The 8,366-nt window shown below is 56.6% G+C and overlaps 1 protein-coding gene across 8 annotated transcripts in view; it reads left to right on the top strand.

Annotated features, from left to right (window-relative positions):
* Window positions 1-251: 251 nt before the first annotated feature.
* LLGL2 (LLGL scribble cell polarity complex component 2) overlaps window positions 252-8,366 on the top strand; it is a 31,603-nt gene continuing 23,488 nt past the window's right edge. For 6 of the 8 annotated variants that reach the window (XR_005652139.1, XM_039859574.1, XM_039859573.1 and 3 more), the window contains exon 1: window positions 256-410. The gene's annotated coding sequence lies outside the window, so the exon portion shown is untranslated. Of the gene's footprint in view, window positions 411-8,366 lie in introns of all 8 variants that reach the window. The other 2 variants (XM_039859568.1, XM_039859569.1) reach the window with 2 other exon arrangements.

Here is an 8,366-nt window from a genome sequence, read left to right as displayed (position 1 = left end):
GCGACCAGGTGCGCGCAGGTGAGGCCGGGGGCGGGGCGGCAGCGCCTCGTGCACTTTCTTGCGGGCCGAGTCCCCGCCCCTGCACCGCCCCGGGCCGCGGATTGGTCCGAGCGCGGTGCCCGCCCCCCGAGGGCTCCCTCGCTGCGCCCCGCCCTTTCGGCGCGGGGCTGCCGGGGGCGGGGCCGAGGCGGGGCCGGACCGCTGGGGCCCGGCGCTCCGGCTTCCGCGGGCCGGGCTGGCTGGCCCTTTATGTAAATAGCAGCGGCTCCGCCCCCTGCTCGCCGCGCCGGAGGTGAGCAGGAAGGAGGCCGCCGCCCAGCAGCCCGTGGGCCGGCGGCGGAGTGAGCGGAGCCGGCTGCGGGCGCCGAGGGACGCCGAGGCCTCGGGTAGGGGCCGGCCTGGGGTTCCAGGTGAGGCACGGGCCCGGGCCCACCCAGCTGGGCCCGCCCCCTCGGGGCGCCCGCCAGTCGGGACGGGGAGTCGAGGGAGGGCCAGGACCCCGGGCTTCCCTGGTCGGGCGCGGAGGGCTGCGCCCAGGTTCGCCCGCCTCACCCAGGACCTCGTCGTTCCGCTTGTCTGGGAGAAAGACACCTGTAGAAAGTGCCACTGGGAAGTTTTCTCTGCCCGATCCGCCCGCGATTACAGAATTTGGATTTCGGGTTTGCACAACAGTGTTGGCTTTGGGGAGTAGGGAAACAGGTGCCCCGCCCAGCTGATTGCGAGGGACACCGCGAGCGGAGACGGAGTTCCCGGCCACGGGCCCCACGTGCAGGACGCCTGGCCGGGGAGGTGGGCGACGCGCGTCTCCTGTGGCCCTCTCTCCGCAAGCGGTGGCCGGAGAACGTTACGTCGACGGCTTAGCCCCTGTCCCTGCCATCTGGGCCCTCTCCCTACCGGCCCTTTGTGCCTCCTAATCCCCGGACGCAGGAAGCCCGAGGGAGGGACTTAGGTCTCAGGGCCTTTCCCCGCCTCGGGCGGCTTTGGGCACCTCTAGGGGACGGTCCGGAGACCTAGTCTGTTTACCCGATTGAGGTGGGTTTGCGCCGTGGAACGTTGGGACTTGGCGAAGAGTGAAAAATGCTGTCTTGCCAAAGAAAGTATGCAAAGTTTGCTCTTGGCTTACTCCTGCTGGACGGTTTGTAGGCACATTGAGCTTTGGCTATGGGGAGAACTGAATGTAACCAGGATAGCGGTGCCGCTGTCTCCTGAGGCTTTCACCTGAAACAGGTGAGCTTTGGGTGAGGGAGTGGGGCTTACACTCAGGCCCCCTCCCATGGGGATCCATGTGCCAGATGCAGGGCGTCTTAATCTGGGCTCTAAGGACCCTCTGCAGAGTTTACAACTGAAGTCTTCAAAGGGGCTTCTTTCAGTGAGGGGAGCCGGGAGGGAATGAGGGTGTCTGGGAGACAAGAAACCCCAGGTGGGAAGAACAGTGGCAGTACAGAAGAGCTGTGGCCCAGCGCCGGGAAAGCCACGGTCAGAAGTGGCTTTTGAGGAAGACAGTCTGGGTCTGTGTGAGCTGAGGTACGGGAAAGGTCCTGGGAGATGGTCCAGTTTATTTTATAAACAGAGAATTAAGATTTGGTTTCCTTCAGTGATCTGCCCACAGTGCTCACTTACAGCAGCCCGCACTCTGGGCCGTGGGAGCTCTGACCAGGGCTGGCTCCTCTTCTCAAAAGTTAGACTGGGCCAGTCTCTGTGGGGCCACTGGCCAGTGTTTCCAAGGTTCCGGGGCCGTTCCACATCTCTACTGTACTCCTTGAGGCAACGGAGTGTCCCCCGTGGTGGCAGATTAATATAATTTTAATAATTTAGTAATCTAGCGTTTAGTATCTTATGAATACACAGTGGCATTAAAAGAAAAATAAAAAGCTCATAATCCCAGATGATCCCTGTCGGTTTAAAAACTTAAAAAGGTAATAGGAGCCAATAGTAGGAGAAATAAAATGTTTTAGTGTAAGAGGGGAAAACGTCTCCCTCTTGCCTCACAGTCTGTCTCTAAACGTAGTGTTCATTCAGTGTTTCATTGTCTTTCCAGGCACAGGTGTAGTTTTGAATTGCGCCTGGCCGAGTTCTTGCTGTATGACCTTGGCTAGGTCTCTTAACCGTGCCAAGCTTCAGCGAGCCTTATTTTTTACAGATGTTGACAAGAGGATGAAAAATGTCACAAACACAAATGGCCTGGCACATAGCCAGAGCCAGGTGAGGGTGAGCTTCATAGCATCCCCACAAAGCATAAAAAACGTGGTCACTTGTGAGCCTTCGGGTGTGCCTGATGAACTGTGAGGGAACCTGGCTCCTCTGTCCAGATACCAGCCGAGGGCTCAGGATTTTTGAGAGCCTTTTAGAACTTTTAAAATGAGGACAGACATTGAGGGGCAGAGGTAGAGGGCAGTGGCCTCTCCTAACCTCATCTTGTGTTCTAGTGGCCTTTTGTAAATCCCCTGCTCCTTGGGGGAGCCAGGAGTGAGGCCTGATAGCCAGACCCCAGCTGGAAGCCTTTCCTGGGGAAGGGGCTGTAGAATCTAATCTGCTCTGCTTTCTGCTCAGGGGAGGGCTTGGTCGTACACATTCTGTGCCCTGTTGGGTGGGGGGAGGGGAGCACATTCTTGTGCTGCTCTGGTGCCATTAAGGAGTTTTTCTGAGAACTCCATAGTGCTTTCTTTCAGCCTTATTTAGGGAAGGACTTTTGGCCCCAGGACCCTCTCCCTAGGAGAAAGTGGTGCATGGAGCTGGAAAGTTCGGACCCTCTGCTGTCAGTCTGTGACCCCCTGTCTGCCCCCCTGCCGACATCCTGGGCAAGAGTGTCCAGGAGCAATGTGGGGTTTCCTGAAGGGTTACTCAGCCTTCCAGTCCTTCCGGATATGTCAGGCAGGTACTGAGACGCCTGAGTTGGGGTGGAGAAGCTGGTGGTCCCCACTCCTGGGTTGGCTGCTCTGAGCAGCACTGGCCTCCAGGACTCACCGATCCTGAGTAGTGAGCTGGGAGAGGCCTGATTTCACCGCCAGGGCTCCTCCTGGGTCAGGGCATGCCAGGTCTGCTTGGCAGCTTTGTCTTCCCTTGCCAGGAACAGTTTGTAGGGAGAAATGGAGTGATGGGTGGAGGTCTCCCCCATGGGGCCACCAGTTCTGCTTGCCCTTCTCCAGCCCTGGCTCCCCATGATTCCCTAGGAGACTCCCCCGCCCCGCATCTGTGCCCTGTCACCCTGGGGCTTTGCCCAGCTCCTTTTGAGGTGACCTTCCCTCCCCGCCCTCCCTCTCAGAGGAAACTGGTCCTCTGAAGAGTCACCTTACTGCTTCCCCTTTCCATGAACTACAGTGAATTCTTGAGCTAGGAGAGGCTCCTCTGGGCGTGGGGACAGGGAAGCTGCTAGGGACCTGACTCTACCCTTCAGGAATTCAGCAGTGACCAGAACCTTCTCTCAAAATACCTGACTCAGTTTTCCCAGGATTTGATGAAAGGGACCTCTGGGTACAGGACTGTTTGACTCTTGTAAATAGTGATATTGTTGGATTCTTCTTGCCAAGGAGCTGGATATCCTGGGGCCTCGGACTGAGGCACGGCCCACAAAGATATTCCCAGCAAGATGCCAGGCATGATATCCACATGGCCCTGACCAGAGACTTGAGAACAGGGTAGAGAAATTCCCTGAGAGACCCTATGGTGCCCCAACCCAGTGTTCTTCGGGGTAAGTGGCTCCCAACCGGAGAAGACCTTAGCCTGGCTGATCCCCATTCAGCCCTACCTGTTCATTCATTCATTCAACAAGTATTTGCTTGTGCCGCTGTGTGCGTGGCGTGGTTTAGACACCAGGCATAATCCTTACACAAAGCAAAGATCTCTGCCATCACAAGACTCACATGCTAAAGGGTGGGGAGCACGAGTGACAGAAAATAAGTGCAAGTGAAAAATTACGTGTTAAAAGGCAACATGAGAACATGAGCTACAGAGCAGCGAATAAAGCAGGGCATGGGACCCCTATGGTGGGGGCAGGTTGCCACTTGAAAAAGTGGTCAAGGTGAGCATTTGAGATCTTGCTCCCTGGCATGTGTTCTCAGTTTTGGCTCAAATAAACTCTTATAAAAATCCAAACAGATAATTAAAAATGGTGGTCAGGGTGGGCCACGCAAGAAAGTCACATTTGACCATAGACTTGCCGGGGTGAAGGAATTCTTTAAATAAAATTCGAGTGTCCCCCATGCGTCAGGGTACTAAGCACTGAGGATATAGTCATGGACAGGACAGGCACTGTCCCTTCCTCCTGGAGCTGACAGCTAGAAGCTCTTCATGGACGTGGTTCCATAGTGTAGCAGTTAGCACGTCCGCTTTACACGCAGAAGGTCCTGGGTTCGCGCCCCAGTGGAGCTAAGGTCCATGGTCTATGGCCACGCCACCCTGAACAAGCCCGATGTCTCGGAAGCTAAGCAGGGTCAGGCCTGGTTAGTACTTGGATGGGAGACCCCCTAGGAAGACCAGTCGCTGTAGGCATTAATAATAATAATAATAAAGCTCTTAGGACAACAGTGCAAGTTTTGAAGCAAGTAGGAGGCCGTGGAATGGGGCTCGATAGGATGAGCCAGGCAGCCTACTCGTTCCCTCCACAGGTAAGCTGTGTTCCACTCCCCAGAGTGGCTTTGCTTTTCCTTGTGCTTGGCCATATCCCATCCATCACTTCCCTGGGGAGAGTCTGATGTTAGATCACAGAAGGGGACTGAAGCCCCGGAATGGTGATGGGGGTCGGTACATGCACTCCAACATTCCACCCCGTCCTACAGGGAGGGAGACCCTGTAGGAGGAGCCTCTGGTGCCGGGGGGCGGGGGGGGGCCCTCTCAGGATGTCAGCCGCTGTGGCTCCTTAGGATGGACAGTAGGGAGGTGGGAGTGGCAGCTGACCTGGATCCAGCCAGGGAGGGCAGGCTGAGCTCTGGCTGCACTGCAGGTCCCCAGTACTCCCAACCAGGCTGCTGCTAGCCAGTCCCTCTGTCCTGGGGGAGAGGCCTGTACTGAGTAGACGGTCCTGCTGTCGGGTTGGAGTGCAGAGACTTGGACTCTTACTAACTGCTTGGGCTCATTAGCTCTTTGGATTGGTTATTTCATAAGTAATTGTAAGAATTACACGAGATGATGTATGCAAAGTGTCTAAAGTAGCATCTGGCTACAGTTTACACTCAGTCTCTTACTGCCCAACAATGGCAGCGACACAAGTTCTCTGGTTCCTGCCCCCTCTCTGTGTGTGTTGTCTGAGTCCTATCTCCATGGGTGCCCTTCGAGCCAAGGTTTGGTTGCTAAGCTGCTGGCCAAGGGCCTGCCTGATACCTTTGTGAGATTGGGTTTCCCAGGGGAACACGGGTGCTTGCAAAGCAGCCGTGCACATCTGCGTTGGCATGGACAGAGGCTAGAGGGGTCAGCAGCTGCCCCAGTCCCGCAGAGCCCTACGTCACGTCTCCCCTCGGTAGGAGGTGCAGGGGTGTACTCACACCCGGCAGACGCAGACTAGAGGCCAAAGCCACACACGGGCCTCACACAGGATGTTGGGGAAGGAAGGGCAGCTTCTTCGGTGGTGGCAGGCTGTGGGGGGTATGGGCAGAGGGCAGAGAAGAGCTTGGGACTGAGCCTCATGCTGTGTGTGCTTCTGGAGGTCACAAACATGGGAAGGTGCTGACTGCGTCTCCAGGAGCCTTCTCTCCCTTGGCCCGAGATGTCTAGAGTCCTACTACTGGATGTCACCTCTGCCCACAGATGGATGGAACTGCCCAAAATATTGAGGGACCTTCTGGGGGGCTGGCCTATTACACAGAAGGGCTGGCCGAGCTTGGCCAGGCCTTGGTCTTATGGGGACCAGTTAGCCCAGGCATCCCAAGCAGTGTCAGTGTGGGATGAGCATTCTGGTCTGGAAACCCCTTTGTTCCTTCCTGAGCTCAGTGAAAACTGCTGCTTATAGTAGGGGGCCCAAAACAAGTCCACCCCCATATAGTTATTCCTCTTCTGCCTCTACTGCCTCTTCTGAGCTCCTGAGACACAGGGGTGGGGCAGAGTCCATGCATGTCCTGGCCACAGGGTCTGGGCAGAAGATGGGAAGGGAAGACAGGGTGTGAATTTGCTAACCTGTTGCCAAGTAGACAGCTCTCCTATTTTTTTTTTTTCCCCCATGGCGGGCATCGGGGTATGGGGAGACCAGTTCTCACTGGCTGGCGGTGACAAGCAGTGACAAGAGAAGGAAATTGCTAGGTCAGCTGCCCACGGGGAACTCTCAGGCTAGATCCACACGGAAGGCACATATCTGTGTGAGGAATAAGGAAGCCTTGTGTGGCCCAGCCCTCAACCCCGAGTGCCCACTCCCAGGGGAACAGAGCAGGGCCAAGCAGGCAGGGCGGCTCAGGTCCGGTCAGGGACAGAGACCGCCACTGCAGTCTTTAGAGGTTTAGCGGCGGGGAAGGCATTTCTTCTTGGGAAGTCCCTCTCTCAAGAGTTGTTTCTAGCCAGGTGGCATCTCTAGGGCAGGAAGCCAGGACCCTCAGAGCTCCTTACGTCCCAGTAACTTTGCCTCAAATCCTTTTGGCATTGGACTTGGGGGGGCTCTCCAGCTGCTGGGACTCCTGAACTTGGCTCTCCTCCCACACCCCACGTGGCAGTAGCAGCGTGGAAGTGTACAGCACCCAAGCGTTTGCTGGGCCCTCACCGGCCCTCCTGTGGAAGCTCACGACAGCCCTGCTGGTCGGAGCCTATGACACAGTAATGTCCTTTCGTCTCAGGACCCCGCAGCCCTAAGTCACACAGCTGGTTCCACCTGCCTGTCTACTCCCTGCCTTTGTGCCCATTCGGTGTCCGCAGGGATGTCCTCTCCCCTGTCCAGGTTAACGTGGCTGAAGGGCAACCCAGCCGAGAGATCAGGAGCGTTCCCGCCCGCCGAGAGCTTAGGGCGGCCCTCACACCAGACCCCTGCCTGGGCCTCACGCCTTCTCCCCTTCCATCCTCTTACCTGCCCGGCCCGGGAGGCAGAGAAACCAAAAGAAAAAAAAAATCGGCACTAATTCCGTATGCCTTCCAACGCGCTGTCTATTTCTGCGGATGTTTTTCTCCTGGATTCTACCTGACTCCCGGATACGCTGCGTGTATGCTTCCGTGTCGTTAGTCTTCTGCCCTTGTAGTGACCGCAAGCCCTCCATCATGGCGCCGAGCATGCTCCCCTGTACTCCTGTTGCTGGCTACTTAGGTTGCCAATACCTTGATGTCTGGTTCAACAAGACTGGGGAGAACATTCTCAGAGCCGGGTGGGTGCCCATACCCACGGCAGTTTTGGGGACTGTTTTAGCATAAGGCGTGGGCAAGTGCTAAGGGCGAGAGTGGTCAGAATGGGTTCAGAGGGTATTTTGGAAGGTGATTTTCGATGTGTCACTTGAAGGGCTAGAAGATATTTCAGACAGAAGCATGGAAACCACCGTGACTGGGGCCTGGGGTCAGGGCTGGACGCATAGATGGACCAGCCAACACAGGGCCAAGCCAAAGGGACATGATTTGGTGGAGGGGAGGGCAGACCACATCAGCCCCTGCCTGGGACTGCCAGTTGGTTCCCAGTGGAGTCAGATGGAAGCTCTTCGCCCTTCCCGACCGGCTCCTCCTCGTTGCCTGCCCTCGGCCTCTCCACCCTCCTCCTCCTGACACGCCCTGCCCCTGATTACCGAGGCTCACCACTTCCTATTATTCAGGTCTGGGCGGAGATGTTACCACCTCCGTTCATTCATTCATTCAGGGTACACGCGGGGTGCCGCAGTGAAAAAGAGGGCCGAAGCCCCTGAGTAAGAATGAGAAAGCGTATCCTTGTGGAGAGTTGCACAGGTCATAAGCTCAGTCAGTAAACTAGGCCATCGTGGCCAGCGCTAAGGAGAAAAACAAAGCAGGGAAGTAGAGAGAGCGTGTCAGGGGAGGGACATTGGTGTAGAGGCGAGGGAGGGAGGCACGTGAGTATCTGGAGGGAAGGTGCCCTGCGCAGAAGGCACAGCGAATGCCCGGGCCCAGACCCAGGAGTGGTCACTGAGTGCTTCCGACCGCCAAACCCTGGTCACTCTATCTCAGCATCTTCCTTTATTCTCTTGCTGGCCCTGATCTCTGAAACCATCCTGCTGACTAATTTGTATATTTGTGAGTCATCACACTCTCCCCTGAAAGGATGTTAGCCTGGTGACATAAAGGATCTTGTCGGTCTGTCGCTGTTGTATCCCCAGTCCTAAGACTGCCTGTTCTGTGCCAGGAGCTGTGCCAGGCCCTGGGCACTCAGCATGGCTCCCAGCAGACCTGTGCAGAGGGAGTACGTCTGCTTCTACAGACGAGCTCGCTGGGCCTCCAGGAGCTACCTAGGTAGACCACCT

Source organism: Pteropus medius, unplaced genomic scaffold, assembly GCF_902729225.1.
Source record: "Pteropus medius unplaced genomic scaffold, Ma_sr-lr_union100, whole genome shotgun sequence".
Lineage (NCBI taxonomy): Eukaryota > Metazoa > Chordata > Mammalia > Chiroptera > Pteropodidae > Pteropus > Pteropus medius.
This window is presented reverse-complemented; position numbering and strand designations above follow the sequence as displayed.